The 16,670-nt window shown below is 47.3% G+C and overlaps 1 protein-coding gene across 4 annotated transcripts in view; it reads left to right on the forward strand.

The window, feature by feature from the left end:
• Window positions 1–16,670, forward strand: part of LOC147618808 (WD repeat protein) — a 30,878-nt gene that overhangs the window by 1,248 nt on the left and 12,960 nt on the right. The gene's annotated exons all lie outside the window — the stretch shown is intronic.

Here is a 16,670-nt window from a genome sequence, read left to right on the forward strand (position 1 = left end):
TAGTTGGGTATGCACCCTATTGATGCTTGCTGTGGGTACCCTGCCTATCAGTCATAGCCTCTTTTTTCTGTTATATATTAGGGCTTGCAGCATGGGCAGATTTTCTGCTAAACCTTAATCCTTACTATTCACCTAGCCTCGATTGAAGCCCATGCATGAGACATCCATTCCTAAAGGTCAGGTAGGGCAATCATCCTCAATGCTCTGCTTGGATGATCTAGATCAACTAATATCCGTGCCATTGCTGGAACTGAAGCGTCTGAAAATGAGGGGGGCCAAAAGATGGGCTGACCCCCCCCTCCCCCCTTCCCCTTTTTTTATGGTTAGATTACCAAAAAGAAGTCTTCTTCCAAATACAACTTTGCGGGTGCCCAAGGATTCTCCATTGGCTAGCACCTATTTCTTCCAGTACAGTATGAAAACAAAACAAAACATATGCTGAATTTGATGTCAATCGTCAGCACAAGAGAGCATTAGCACATGTAGGTCAACCATAGACAACCCATAGCACTCCCACATCAGCCCGGGACAGCCCTACATCTCATCTTCCTCCTGTCTGGCTCACACAGTAAGTCGACCAGCCTTGAAGAGCTGTCTACAGCAGTCGACCAGCTCTCAGAAGCCACAAGAGAAGTCGTCCAGCAGCAGTTCACAAGCCATAAGGTCTCCGATCAGTAAAGGATACTCCCACACAAATTGGCCAGTCCTTCCCTACCTCCAGATGCCCTGACTAGTAGCTTCTTCTGGCTGTAAACAGTCGGCCAGCATCAAAAACAGCCACCATATGAAGTCGACCAACCTTGGCCACACACCTGGTTGAATTTTGTCGCGGTAGATGGCTGTAGGAGGCTGTAGAACCAGTCAACCAGCTCCTCCCATGCACCAGAAAGAAGGCGCCTATGCAAAACTGGAGTTCTCCCCTTGTAATAGAGTTCCACCGCTGAAAATAGCCTAATCGTATGCTTTTCTAGTCCAGAAGGGAGCACCTACTATCAGTTGGCTCAAACTAAGTCTGCCCACCTTTTGGCTGCCACATGTATTAAAATAGTCCTGTCCAGTGTGAAAATCTTATAAGTTGCCCACTCACTTATAAGTGAGTGTGGACCTGCATCCATGATTATTAGTATGTGAAATCATAAAGCTATAAATTGGGTTCGTGGTGGTATGGTGAAAGAGTGTGCACAAGCGGAAGCAAATAAACATGAGAGAAAGATTGCAAACAAGAACAAGACCTTTATTAGCTTGAGGTTATAGAGTACAAGAGCGAGCAAATAGGGCACTATTGGATAATACAATGAATAAAAGAGAGCAACTCTTATATACTTGTGTATGAACCAGGTCGGCTGGTAGAAACAGGCCGACAGGACCTTCACGACAGCATATTGAAGATGCAATATTTTAACACCCGCTCTGCATCTTGAAATGTGCAAAAAAAATGTCAGAAGAAAACTGATGATGACGAAGGTGCGACCATGGACACCTCAAGATGGCCAGTATTGAGTACACCTCGGAAAATGCACATGTCAGCTTGTTTTCTCCAGAAAACATAACGCCACTGTAAAGAGCAAAAGAAAATTTGCTTGGCTCCAAACTCCAAGTAGAATTGTGAACACATCACATCTAATAACCTCGAACAAATGAACATGGAACGCATCCTGTCCATAGTCTTTGCTAACCAATAGTTCTGGAACTCATCCGAACCATGAAGGAAACTTGGTTGATCTTGGAACTCATCCGGACCATCAAGTGAACTTGCCTGTCTTTATACTTGGAACTCCGACACACGGGTCCCATGCTCCATATTTAATATAAGAGAGCTTTTGAAAGCCCCCTCTCCCGCCCACAAGCCGTTTCTGGAAGACAGCACGCGGGGGGATGCCCTTAGGATCAGAGCAGGACACCAGTCATGTTCTCTCTAGTCTGTAAGGCCTTGGGAGAGCTGGGGTTATCACTATACGAGTCTGTGTCAATGTTGTGTGACTTGTCTTTGCCCTTCTTTGAAGACTTGCCCTTGTCCTTGGCTTTGCCTTTGTCCTTTGACTGACAATCCTTTGACAGGTGGCCTTTCTTCCCACACTTGTAACACCGACTCCTAACTTTCTTTCGCACCGGCTCGCAAGTGCTTGATCAGGTCCAATAGACGATGAAACTTTCAACTTCCCCTGTGAAACTAGGATGGATTCCTCTTCCAAGAGGAGAGTACACAGATCATCAAACTCGAGGGAACATGTTGTGATCTGAACCCGCAAAGCTTGGGAAACCATGTCATAATCTACAGGAAGCCTGATGAGGAGGAGAGCAGCTGACTGAGAAGAGGTCAGGGCAGTACCCATTGCCAATAATTGGTCATGGATTACCTTAACCTTCATCACAAACCACTGCATGGAAGTCCCTGCTGTAAACACCAGAGAAAAAAGCTGACCCAATAGGTTGACAGACCGCATTGTAGAGTCCTGTGCATATAGATCTGTCAGCTTTCTCCAAACAGAAGCAGCACAATCCAATGTTTGCACGACGGCGGGGGAGACCTCTGGTGAGATAGCTTGTACAAGTGCAGAGCGAGCTTTTGAGTCTTCATTCTCCCAAGCTGAAAGTTCTGCAAGAAAGGCATCCTCCTGGTCCTGAGTCCACTTCCTAGAGCTGGTAGGGCGTTCAGGCTTTCGTTCGTGGCCCTGAACAATCTCCCAGAGTCCCTTGTGTGTGAACCAGACCTTCATCTGTAGCTTCCAGTGATCATAGTTTGAACCACTGAGCTTGTCCTCCTTGTTCGTGCAGGGGGGACCCATGTCTGCCTCAAAGAAGCTATGTCTCAAACAACCTCTGTAGCTAAGCAATCCACGTGCTCTCTCAAGCACCTTTCCACAGGATCCAACTAGGGACTAGTAGCCCCCTATGAAGATGCAGGTGTCAGAATATGTAGCGGAAATGATAACCAAACTTGGGTAGACAAGAGCAAGTAGACTGCAGAAAATAATCAGCACAAGAAACACAGAGAGATAGGTGTGTAAACTCTTCTCTATACACAAGATCCCGAAGAAAACTGAATGAGAAAGTGGTGGGGGCTGAGGGGCTATATATACATCTCCTAGAGGGCAGTCGGCCAGCAGCAAGAGTGCCCACGACTGGAGAAAATAATCCCACGACTGAATAAATGCAGTCGGCCAGCATTCTGATGCCCACGACTGATCAAAACAAGTCGGCCAGCAGCCCTGAAGCCCACGACTGATGTAGATCCAGTCGGCTAGCAATGGGGTGCTCCTGGCATCATCTGGTAGCCCTCCCACCACTAGGAAAAATGGGAAAAAAATAGGGAAAAATACGGGGAGTGTGGAAAAATGATATACGGGCGGGCACACCCACAATAGAGGCCCTGGGGTATACAAATAGACAGGAGATGACTTCTAACACCCCCTCTCAGCTCCTGGCTGTGAAACCAACCCAAGGGAGCTGGAGTGCCGCTTGAGCGTAGCCTGAGGTAGAGACTTCGTGAAGAGGTCCGCCGCATTGTCCTCCGTCGAACAATAAAGTAGCAAGATGTCACCCGCCAAGATCTTCTCATGTACAAAGTGATTCTGTATCTCTATATGCTTGGTCCGGGCATGGAAAACCGGGTTCCGAGCAATAGCTATACAACTTTGGTTATCGCACTGGATGACTGTGGGCTCCCTCTGTGGAAACCCAATCTCGCCTAGCAGCCTCCGCAGCCATACAACCTCACAAGCAGCACCACAAGTAGCCCGATACTACAGGCCACCTGTTTGGCTCTTTCCCCCGGGCTGCCATGATGTATTCACTGCTCTTCTCTCTGTTAGGAGCAGGAGAGATCTCTTTTGTAGCCCTACGGGCGTTTTTTACATAACTAATGAAAGGATCTTTTCTCGGAAAAAAAAAAAGTAGCCCGATACTCTACCTCTGTTGAAGAAAGGGCAATAGTTGGCTGCTTCTTGCTGCTCCAAGAAACTGCTCCTGAGCCGAGGGTAAAAGTGTATCCTGAAGTAGATCTCCTCGTGTCTGGATCTCCTCCCCAATCTGAGTCACTCCAACCTTGGAGCTTGACTCCATTCCCTCCTGTGTAAAAGAGTCCCAGATCCTTCGTACACTGCAGATACCGCAAGATCCGCAATCCTGCGTCCCAATGAGTCTTCAATGGCGTCTGCATAAAAGAGCTCAACAGCCCCACGGAGAAGCTCAAGTCCAATCTGGTGTTCAGCAACCAGATCAATGAACCAACCAACTTCCGGTACTGCGAGGCATCAACTGGCTCACAAGGATCTGTGATGGTTAACTTTGTGTTCGGGTCCATCGGTGAAGTAATAGGCTTGCAGTTCTCCATCCCAAAGGCCTCAAGCAACTCATGAACATACCGCTGCTGAGAGACAAAAAACCCCCTTTGGGTCTGCCAGATCTCCAATCCCAAGAAGAAGTGGAGTAAGCCTAAGTCGGTCATCTCAAACTCCTTTGACAAGGCAGCCTTCGTCACTCCAATGTGCTCCACATGACCGCCGGTGAGAATGAGATCATCCACATAAAGGATGATAAGTGTGACCATGCCACGTTCCCGAAAGAGATACAGGTTCGGATCTGCAACCGATCTCTGAAATCCAGTCCGAATAAAGAAGGAATCAATCTTCTGATTCCAAGCCCTGGGAGCCTGCTTAAGACCATACAAGGCCTTACGTAACCTGAAAACCATCCCTTCCAATCCTGGAACAATAAAGCCTGGAGGCTGCTCAACGTACACCTCCTCCTGCAGGTCACCATTAAGGAACGCAAATTTTACATCCATCTGGTACATGGGCCACCTCTGAGAAGAAGCAAGGGCAAGAACGGTCCGAATCGTGGTCATCCTCGCTGTCGGTGCAAAGGTATCCTCGTAGTCGATGCCTGGCCGCTGAGCATAACCTTTAGCCACAAGCTTGGCTTTGTGTTTGTCCACCGACCCATCAGCCGCGTACTTGGTCTTAAAGACCCATTTGACACCAATGACTGACCGCTTCGACGGCCTCGGTACCAACTCCCAAGTGTTGTTCTTCTCGATGGCATCAAGTTCCACCTGCATGGCTTCCCTCCAAGTATCCTGTGAAAGGGCTTCCTTTACGGAAGTGGGCTCTTTGTCCCGCATGATACGAGACATCAAAGCATAGTTCACCTGAAGAAGCTCCGTCGTGTTGCTTTTATCTCAAACTCGATGTGATCTTCGAGGGCCGTCCTCTGTGGTCCACTCGGAGGGTAGCTCCGTGACAGCTGACTCCCGAAGGGTGTCTAACAACCACCTAGGTACTCGAACAGATCATGGAGCCTCCTGTGATCGCGGGGGCTCAACTCCAGCTGCGGGCTCAACCTCCTGTGATGACTGAGGTGGATCAACTGGAGTGATAGAATGGGAATCATCATCAGACTCCTCTGGATCTCCAAGAAGTGGCGGCTCCTCGACAGTGGATGCTGGAACATGCTCGTCAAAGACCACATCCCGGCTGACAACAATCTCGTTCCTCTCTGGATCATACAACCTGTATCCCTTGGAAAGAGAGTTATACCCCACTGTCACAAATACCAGCTTGCGGGACTTGGAGTCAAGCTTCCCCCTCTGCTTCTTCGGAATATGTACATACGCGTCACTCCCAAAGACACGGAAGTGCGAGACATCGGGTTTCCTGCCAAAATATGCCTCAAATGGAGTCATATGGGGTACAGAAGTCGTCGGAGAGCGGTTAATGGTATGGACAGCTGTTGCCACAGCCTCACCCCAAAGTGGACAAGGAAGATCACGATGCTCCAGCATGGTCCTCGCCATCTCCACCACAGTCCTGTTCTTACGTTCAACAACTCCATTCTCCGAAGGCGATCCGGTATTGGCCAATTCCCTCTTGATGCCATGATCTGCACAAAACCGAAAAAATATAGTCGAGGAGAATTCACCTCCTTTGTCAGCCCTGAGAGTCTTGACCTGAAATCCAGACTCTTTCTCCACCATCACGTGCCAATCCTTGAACCGAGCAAAAGCTTGGTCCTTCTGGGAAAGAAAGTAGACCCACGTGAATTTGGTACAATCATCAACAAGCAGCATGAAGTAGAGAGATCCTCCCAAGGATGGTATCTGCTGTGGTCCACACAAGTCAGTGTGAATCAACTCCAATGGTTTCGAAGCCCGCCTGGAAGCCTGCTTCGGAAAGGATTCCCTATGCAAGAACTACAGCGTCCTTGCCTACTACCAACATCTGGCAAGCCAACCACCATCTGGTCCCGGAAGGCACGCCGCAAAGCATCCACATTTAAGTGGCCAAAATGAAAGTGCCACAAGTCTCCGACCTGAGAGCCTGTCAATGAGGAGAGTGCAGAGAGCTTGTAGATGCCATTCTCCACACCGCCTTCCCAAACAACTTTGCCTGTCTCACGGTCCCTTAGAGCAACTGAATGCTCCTCAAATTCCACCCGAAAGCCAGTCTTGCATACCTCATGCACTGACAGAAGATGAAAACCCAGAGCAGGGACATAAAGAACACGGGAAGCATGCTTGCCCCCCTTGCCGTCGGGAATAATCTCCATCCGGCCCTCACTATGTATCGGAATAGTGGAGTTATCGCCAATAAAGATACGACCTGATTGCCGTTTCAGATCCAGAAAGAAGTCACGGGATGGAGTCATGTGCCTGGAAGCACCACCGTCGAGAATCCATTCCCGGGTATCCTTCGCGGTGAAGCTAACTGCCTCCTCGCTTGAAGATGATGAAGCATCGGAGTCCACCATCTCTAAGTGCACAAATGCCGGAGTCTTCGCAGCTGTTCCCTGTCCGCTTAGGGCACTTCCTCCAGTAGTGGCCTTTCTCGCCACAATCATTACAAGATCTTTCGGCCTTCAGCTTCTCTCGTTCTGGATCAGGCTTCTTCTCAGAAGACTTCTCCGGTGAAGCCTTCCCTTTGCCCCTGTTGGTATTACGGCCTTTCGACCGTTGGCTAGTTAAGGCCTCCGAACCTCCGCCGTGAGGAGGGTTCATGAAACGTTCCTCCTGGTCCAAGACCATTGGCACAAGCTCCTCCCAAGTAATGGTGCTGAGCCTGCCACTCGTGATCAACGAGGAATAGAAAGCAGAATACTGACCAGGCAAGTGGGAAAGTAACGTGATGGCCATATCTTCGGATGATATCTCTTTCCCAGCTTGAAGGACTTCCTACTGAAGGGCCTGCAGCTTGTTAATGTGTTCCCGCATCGTCGAAGACTTTGCAGGGTTCATAACCCGCATCTGCACTTCCAAGGATATCCGCTTCATGGGTGACACCCTGTTATACAAAGAAGCCAAGTGCTCCCATATGCCTCTCGCCAGCGTCATGTGCTTCACATGGTTGATCACCTGTGGTGTGCAATTGAGGAAAATAAACGACCGGACCCTGGCGTTGACACGATCCCACATGTGTGCCTGTGCCTCTCGGTCCTTCCTCGTCGATAATAACTCCCCTTCCTCAGCTTCCGGCCGGGGCACCCCTATGATAATAAAATCAGCAAGGTCATATGACTCCAGAACTGACTCCATCATGACCTTCCAGATGTCGTAATTGGACCCGTCCAACTGACGATCCATTGGGAACGTGGGGAGAGTCGGAATCTTCACGTGCTTCTCAGCCATCTCTAGTAAATCTGCCATCGCGGGGAGAGAGAGAGATTGCAAACAAGAACAAGACCTTTATTAGCTTGAGGTTACAGAGTACAAGAGCTAGCAAATAGGGCACTATTGGATAATACAATGAATAAAAGAGAGGACCTCTTATATACTTGTGTATGAACCAGGCCGGCTGGTAGAAACAGGCCGACAGGACCTTCACGATAGCATATTGAGGATGCAATATTTTAACATATGGGACATCACGAGGTAGAGATTGGTCGGATCGTCCAACTAGTTAGCCTAGCTCAAAGCTCGGTGGGGACAATGTCACATGCACTTTGCACTCAGTGCATGGTGACAAGATGGCTCATCATCAGAAGTGCAACAGTTGTACAGTTTTAGAACCCAATAGGATGATAATTGTCATATGCCGTGACCCCATTGTACATCCTCAGTCCAGGATAAGTGAGGCACGAGCTACGTAGGTCATTCCTCAGCCTTAGCGGGTCAATCAGTCAGTCAAGTCCCTTAACCCACTTGGAGAGAATCATTCATGCATGTAGAGTCAGTAGAAGCCTTAGGGTTTGCATCAGAAAGCACTCTGCATCCTGCATAATATGCATTCATATGCCTGTGCATCATTTAGAACATCCCAGAAGCCTTAGGGAATTTACTAGGATTTATCTGGTATTTTTTCCATATCTAATAGTATTTATTTAGCATTATTTGCATTATTGGGCATTTATAAATATAAACTTTATTAAATGACCAACCTCCAGTTAGTATAAATAGGCTTGCATAGGGCTTAGTTTCTCATTCAGTCTTCATTGTGCTAGGAGCTCTCCTCCTCAGCCCTAGGAGTATCCTTGCCTTCAGCCCTAGACTAATCCAGCCCTTGGAGCTCATAAGCTTGCTTCTCCAGCCCCTTGAGAACCCCTTGCTTCAGTCAGCCCTAGGCGCCTGCCTTCAGCATCCAATCAGCCCTGATTCAGCATCCAATTAGCCCTGATTCAGCCTACAGCCTAGCCTCAGTTCAACGCCAGAATTCAGCAGCAACTCCTCTGCGTTTCTGTCCAGCCATACAGCAGCTCCTCTGCGTTTCTGTCCAGCCGTACAGCAACAGTCTGCAGCATCAGAATACACATGCCTTTCAGTCCAGCAGCATCCCTGCAGGTCTGCGTTTCTGTCGCCAGTAGTTTCCAGCCCTGAATCAACAGTTTGCAGCAGTGTCCAGCCTTATGTGCATCATCCATACATGCAGCAGTCATCTGGTGAAGGTAACACAGCATTCATAAGTGTTTTCAGCATTCTAACATAGCGTAGAACAGTCCACCTTCTTCTATTCTCAGCCTCAGGTGTGCAGCCCTTCCTCATGCCCTTGGGAAGAGTGCATAGGCTCGAGATCAGTTCATCGAGGTGTTTCTACAGCCGTGTACAGATCAGCCAATCTCCGATCCTCCGAGATCTTGCGTTTGGCTTATCTACAGTCCACAGTCATTCTCTCTAAAGAAATAAAGCAAATTGAGGTATCAGCAGCTCTCCTCAGTCTCCCCAGTCATAGGTGTCACCAGCCACCAACAGCCCGCAGCAGCATCAACCACCATCATTCGCAGTAAACCAAACTTTAGTAAGTATGATGGTAAGTGTGATCATTCATCAGTTAATCAATTTGTTCATCAGTTTAATGCTCATTTTCCATTAGCTAGGATCACAGACCCACAAGACAAAGTCCACTTAGCGGCTCCCCATCTCACTGTTGAGGCAGTCACTTGGTGGCAGCATTGGTCTGGTATTCATACAGACCTATATTAATGTACAGTAATTACATAAACCAAGGCCACAGGTGTCACAGCCTTTGACTGGGACATCTTTGTCCATGACCTGAAGACTAGATTTCTCCCGCCCCAGTACATGACCGGTCTGAAAGACGAGCTCTATGGACTCAGACAGAACGGATCCCTAGTGCTTCAGTTTTTCGGTATGGTTATTACTTTATCACAGCAGTGAGGGTTATCTGAGCAGGCTAAGATGGAGCAATTCATTCGTGGATTGGACACTCGGTTCACAGCTCGTAACTTTGAACCAAGTACATATGACCGGGCTCTGACTCTCGCTCAGAATGAAGAAATGAAGCTTAACGGGGGCAAGCCCAAGCAGGCATCTCAGTCCAGTACCAAACCCCAGCAGCAGCAATCAGCTGTACAGACAGGGAAAGGTAACGCATCTTCTAAAGATGCTAAGGAGGACAGCAGTAATAGCTCTAGTTCAGGGGGTAAGAAGGATAAAGAACCTAAGAAAACCCCCGATGAAAAGGCTAAAGTAGGCATTACTGGAGGTTATCTTCCTCCAGAGGAGCAAAGAAAGTACCAGTCAGAAAATAGATGTTTTTTCTGTCATATTATAGGGCATGGTAAGAAGGATTGCCACAAATGGCAAGCGGCACAAGCCGCCAAAGCTCCTTATGCCACAGTTGCCACAGCCTCCCCAGCTCCTCCAGCCCCGCCTACTACCTCAAATGCAGTTCAACTTTTACCTTCCATGCATCCTATGCCATCCGTGGTATTTGATGCTAAGCAGGAGGGTGAGAGCGATGCTGCTCAGAAGAGCCTCATCCAAGCTTATGGCTCTGCCCAGGGCCGACAGTTTGTAGTCCTTTTCGATATGGGTAGTTCTGAAGACGCCATCTCTCCCCAGTTGGCTAATAAATTGAACTGCACATTAGTTCCATATCATCTGGATGTGGACGGGTTTACACCTGGTCTTCGCACCCACATTTCCCAGAAGGCACAGCAATTTGCCTTTGAAGTTCAGAAGGCCTCATTTCAACGAGATTTCATCATCTCACCTTTGTTGGGGTGTGACATGATCTTAGGAATTCAGTGGTTCCGTCAATATGAGCCTATTTCCAATTGGGGGCAGGACACTTTTACTATTTGTAAAGGTTTTCCTGAGCCTGTCATGATTCGTGGGGATAGAAGCATTCTTGGCATCCCATTGATTTCACATCTCCAGGCCAGACGAGCTATCCGCAAGGGAGCAGAAGGAGCACTCCTTTATGTTCGTGCTCAAACAGCCCCTCCCTCAGTAGTAGCATCCCTTACATCTTCAGTCCCTCAGTTAGCAGACCTCCTATCCAGACACCAGGACATTATGCTTAGGGACGATCTCCCGCCCAGTCTCCCACCCTCTCGCCTTGAGGACCATCACATCGATTTGGTCCCTGGATCAGATCCTCCTAGCAGGTTTCCTTATCGTCTTTCCAAGACTTTAGAGGGCGAGTTAGAAAAGCAGTTATCTGAGCTTCTCCGAGCCAGATTCATTCGGCTTTCTTCCTCCCAATTTGCTGCACCTATCCTATTTGTCCAAAAGAAGGACAAGTCTGCACGCCTTAGTGTAGACTACAGGGTATTAAACAAACTCACTATCAAGAATAAGTTTCCTATGTCCAGGATAGAGTACATTTTGGAGCGTTTAGACGGTGCTAAGTTTTTCACGAAGGTCGACCTCAAGAGTGGTTACCATCAGGTCCGCATTTTTGAAGCTGACATTCCAAAAACAGCTTTCCGGACAGAGCGTGGTCACTACGAGTTCGTAGTCATGCCTTTTGGGCTTACAAATGCACCCGCAACGTTCAATAAGATGATGTCTAGGATTTTCGCAGTCCACATTGGGAAGTGTGTTTTCATATTCCTTGATGACATACTAGTCTTCTCAGCCACTGCGGAGCAGCATGAGAAAGATGTGGAGAACCAGCTCTACATAAACGCCAAAAAGTCTATCTTTGGTGTTAAGGAAGTTCAGTATTTGGGCTACACCATCGGTTCCGATGGGATTCGACTGGACCCATCAAAGGTTCCGATGGGATTCGACTGGACCCATCAAAGGTTCAGGAGATCTTAGATTGGGACATTCCTAAGACCGCCCAAGAAATCCGTTCATTCGTAGGTCTTTGTCAGGCCTATAGCACACATGTCCATCAGTTTTCCAACCTTGCAGCACCTCTTACCGACTTGCTCAAGGGGGTGAAGACTCGCAAGCAGAAAGTCTCAGTTACAGGTAAGGCACTTGATGCATTCCGTGCACTCCAAAAAGCTGCCTCAGAAGCACTTGTATTAAAGTTAGCATCATGGGACGAACCTTTCGAGGTCATCACCGATGCCAGCAATGTAGCCATAGGTGCAGTCCTCCAGCATGACAATAGACCCGTGGCATATTATAGCAGAAAGTTGGATGTCGCCAAAAAGAATTATTCGGTATATGACAAAGAGCTTTTGGGTGTGATCACAACGCTCAAACATTGGAAGCCTTTTCTTTATGGACAGGCTTTCATAGTGAAAACAGACCACCAAGCACTTAAGTGGCTTCAGACTATGCCAAGTGCCCAGTGGAGTGATCGACAAGCCGAGTCAAATCTTCCAACAGTTTGGAGGAATGATTGCATACATCCCTGGTAAGCATAACCCAGTAGCAGATGTTCTCAGTCGAAAGTCCAGTATCCAGGCAGTCCAAGAAGCTACCATTCTCGAAATCACGGGGAAGGACTTGGATAGTATGAAAGACCAATATGTCGACTCTCATGAGTTTGGTACTCAGTATAGTTTGGCCCTCACTTCTGAGCCTGGCCACTATTCAGTACAGAACGGTTGGTTGTTCTACAAGAACCGTCTCTGTGTTACTCGGGAAAAGCGTTTTGCTCTTCTCCACGTTGCTCATGACTCCTTAGTTGGAGGACATAGGGGTATCAGCAGTACCCTCGAGAAATTAGAACGGTCCTTTTATTGGCCAAAGATGAGGCGTGATGTCTATGCACATGTACAAGCCTGGAAGATTTGTCCAAAAGTCAAGGTCCCCATACAAAGAAGGCAGGTTTACTTCAACCTTTGCCTATCCCCGACGGACCTTTCATTGACATATCTATGGACTTTGTAGGGCCTCTACCAGCATCCACTGGATCCCGTAACACTCAGTGTTTTACCATTGTGGATCGCTTTAGTAAATTCTGCATGCTCATCCCATGCAAGCATACGGCCACAGTCGAGGACGTAGCTCGTCTGTTTCTCAAGCATTGGTATCCAATTTGTGGTTTGCCTAGCACCATAACATCAGATAGAGATTCCAAGTTTACCTCGCATTTCTGGAGGACATTATTTGAAAACTTTGGAACTAAGTTGCAGTTGTCTAGTGCATTCCATCCCCAGATAGATGGCCAGACAGAAATTTATAACCAGTTGGCCTTTGATGTCCTCAAGTCATACTGTCATGACTAGCAGTCCAAATGGGAGCACTATCTTCCATTGGTCCAAGCTATCTTAAACGACACTCATTCATCCAGTGTCGGACGGACTGCATATGAAGCAGCCTCTTCTCTTTTGACGAGAATGGTGTCTCCATCTTTAGAGGCTAATAAAACCACGGAAGCATTTTCCGAGATCATTGAGTCAGTCAAGGACTGCTTGACCAAAGCTCAGGAAGCATATAGCAAATAGGCAAATAAGTCTAGATGAGATGTCCACTTCAAGGAAGGGGATTGGGTCTATTTGCGTATCATGAAGCAGAGATTGAAACAAGTGGGCAAACGTTGTCCCAAGCTTTCATTCCGTAGTTTTGGCCCTTTTCCAATAGTTAAGAAGTTAAGTGATGTCTCCATGAAGAAGTTAAAGTTGCCTGCCAGTTGGACAATGCATGATGTTTTCCATGTTTCTTGGCTAAAACCATATGTTGGTCTAGAAGTGTTTGATGTTTCAGATGAACAGCAGCCAGACGTGGTAGACGAGGCAGAAGTTATTGAGCCTGAGCAGATCCTTCTTCATCGATGGAAGCATGGTTCCGATCGACGGATTTGTCAGTATACGAAATTCCGAGATCGAGGTACCCACGAAGCCGTATGGCTCGACGAGGAGTTCTTCCAGGAGTACCCCCAGTTATTGGCGGACTACTTGGAAGCCATGAACCTGCCGCCAAGCTAATCAGGAGGGAATGTCACATGCACTCTGCACTCAGTGCATGGTGACAAGATGGCTCATCATCAAAAGTGCAATAGTTGTACAGTTTTAGAACCCAATAGGATGATAATTGTCGTACGCCGTGACCCCATTGTACATCCTCAGTCTAGGATAAATCAGGCACGAGCTACGTAGGTCATTCCTCAGCCTTAGCGGGTCAGTCAGTCAGTCAAGTCCCTTAATCCACTTGGAGAGAATCATTCATGCATGTAGAGTCAGTAGAAGCCTTAGGGTTTGCATCAGAAAGCACTTTGCATCCTGCATAATATGCATTCATATGCCTGTGCATCATTTAGAACATCCCAGAAGCCTTAGGGAATTTACTAGGATTTATCTGGTATTTTTTCCATATTTAATAGTATTTATTTAGCATTATTTGCATTATTGGGCATTTATAAATATAAACTTTATTAAATGACCAACCTCCAGTTAGTATAAATAGGCTTGCATAGGGCTTAGTTTCTCATTCAGTCTTCATTGTGCTAGGAGCTCTCCTCCTCAGCCCTAGGAGTATCCTTGCCTTCAGCCCTAGACTAATCCAACCCTTGGAGCTCATAAGCTTGCTTCTCCAGCCCCTTGAGAACCCCTTGCTTCAGTCAGCCCTAGGCGCCTGCCTTCAGCATCCAATCAGCCCTGATTCAGCCTACAGCCTAGCCTCAGTTCAACACGAGAATTCAGCAGCAACTCCTCTGGGTTTCTGTCCAGCCGTACAGCAGCTCCTCTGCGTTTCTGTCCAGCCGTATAGCAACAGTCTGCAGCATCAGAATACACATGCGTTTCAGTCCAGCAGCATCCGTGCAGGTCTGCGTTTCTGTCGCCAGCAGTTTCCAGCCCTGAATCAACAGTTTGCAGCAGTGTCTAGCCTTCTGTGCATCATCCATACATGCAGCAGTCATCTGGTGAAGGTAACACATCATTCATAAGTGTTTTCAGCATTCTAACATAGCGTAGAACAATCCACCTTCTTCTATTCGCAGCCTCAGGTGTGCAGCCCTTCCTCATGCCCTTGGGAAGAGTGCATAGGCTCGAGATCAGTTGATCGAGGTGTTTCTACAGCTGTGTACAGATCAGCCAATCTCCGATCCTCCGAGATCTTGCGTTTGGCTTATCTACAGTCCACAGTCATTCTCTCTAAAGAAATAAAGGAAATACTATCTCGTTATCGGGATAGGGGGCCCTTCAGTGGGTAATTCGGGACCCAATCTGGTGTAGAGTTCTCATCTATCTCTCTCTCATATCTCTTTAAAGTTTGAAGTATTGAAATGGATTGGTAAACTCACGAAACTCAGGATACAGAAGACGGTGTGAGCATTTGTGTGATAGGATCTTCCAATACAAAGACTTCCGCTGCATATCACAGACAACCAAGACTTGTGGGCTTGGCCACGGTTGTCAAGGTTGGGAGGTAAGTCAGGCCTGCACCCCCTTCACGTTTGCTTGGTTTGTTTTACAGGTTTCGAGTCTTGTGCGTGGAGCATTCTACGAGGTGATCCTACGGGGTTTTGACAGTGGTATCAGAGCAAGCCTCGAGAACGAGCAAGTCGGTAGGTAGAGAAGAAGAGGTCAAAGAAAGGTATGAGTTCGAGAAGATTGCTGCCTTTCTGTACGTATTGCTGTTTTTTCAGATTCAGCATGTTTCTTTGCATCATAAGAACCTGTGATGGGGATTTTGGTCTTGTAAGGGTTGTTTTTCTTTGCAAGAGGAAGGGCTGTATGTTTTGCAACTGTGTGAACAGTTGAGAGAGAGAAGAAGTAAAAGCATGTCGGTTGTATATTTGTAAGAGAGAGAGAGAAGTAGCACTTGTGTTTATGTGGACTGCGTGGCTGTATCTATGTGGTGCCTGAGTCATAGTCACAAGGGAACGGGAACGTTTTGGGGAACGGATGACTGTTTGGAACGAGAACGAAAAGCTTGAATAAAAGGGAACGGAATCGGGAACGCCACATCATTGCATAAATGTGTTTATAAATTTACTTCATATATCTGTAAATGCTTTGGAAAGAGGCATAGTAAAGAAAGAACCTCAAACCATCTCAGTAGTGGCCATGATAATGCATAGATGTGTTCTACATGATACATAGTTCACTTATATTTCTTACATGGTCTGCGGTGCCATTTTGGAACGGGAACGGGAACGGCTATCTCTATGGAACGCGTTCCCCCGTTCCAAGAGCTTGGAACGACGTTCCCTTGTGACTATGGCCTGAGTGGCTGCACAGTCCACGTAAGTGAAGAAGGCAGGCAGGCGAGTGGATATGCGCACGTGGGTTGGTATGCGCAGGCAAGCACAGGCGGCCAAGTGTATGCGCAGGTAGGCGCGTAAGTGCGCAGGCGGCAATGGGCGCACGCAGGCAATTGGGCGACTATGTGCACGCAGGCGGGTACACGTAGGTAGGGGGGTACTAGTCGTATGCAGGCACATACAGCATCGTTGCAGGTGGCGCTAAGGAACGCTGCAGGAAAACGCGGAAAGCAAAGTCGCCGGGTGGTACGTTTTTTTAAGCTTTTGCTTTGTTTTTTTTCCAAAAAAACTCCACGCGATGCTTTCATTGTTTTAAAGCTGCGCTAAAGGGTTTAAAAATCCATTCCTTGTTTTCCATGTGTTTTTTTTAAAGAATACATACATACATACATACATATATATATATATACCATATATATACACACACACACACATATATATATATACACACACACACACATATATATATATATAAACACAAAAGAAAAAGCTAAGTAAGCTTTTGGGGAAGCCTATAAATTCCCCTTGAGGAGGCTTCTTGCCACACATCTCTCAAGCTCTCAAGCTCTCTAGCACTCTCCTTATGCAAGACCAAACTTTTCTCTCGTCTTGCCCTCTTCAAGATGTCAATCCAAGAATCCGAGATGGAGCCCCTTTCCAAATGTGAGGACTTGCCGGCTACTACGAAAGCCACCGAAGGCGATCTTTTCAACGATTTTGTTTCAAAATCAGATTTCCAAGAGTTTAAAGTTGTTCTCGAAGCTTCTTTTGTGGAACGTCAAGCACAAGTCGCCACGCAGATGCAGGCTTTACAGAACTCCATCTCTT

The sequence above is a fragment of the Cibotium barometz genome, chromosome 34 (genome assembly GCF_041138505.1).
Source record: "Cibotium barometz isolate CiBa-2024 chromosome 34, ASM4113850v1, whole genome shotgun sequence".
NCBI lineage: Eukaryota > Viridiplantae > Streptophyta > Polypodiopsida > Cyatheales > Cibotiaceae > Cibotium > Cibotium barometz.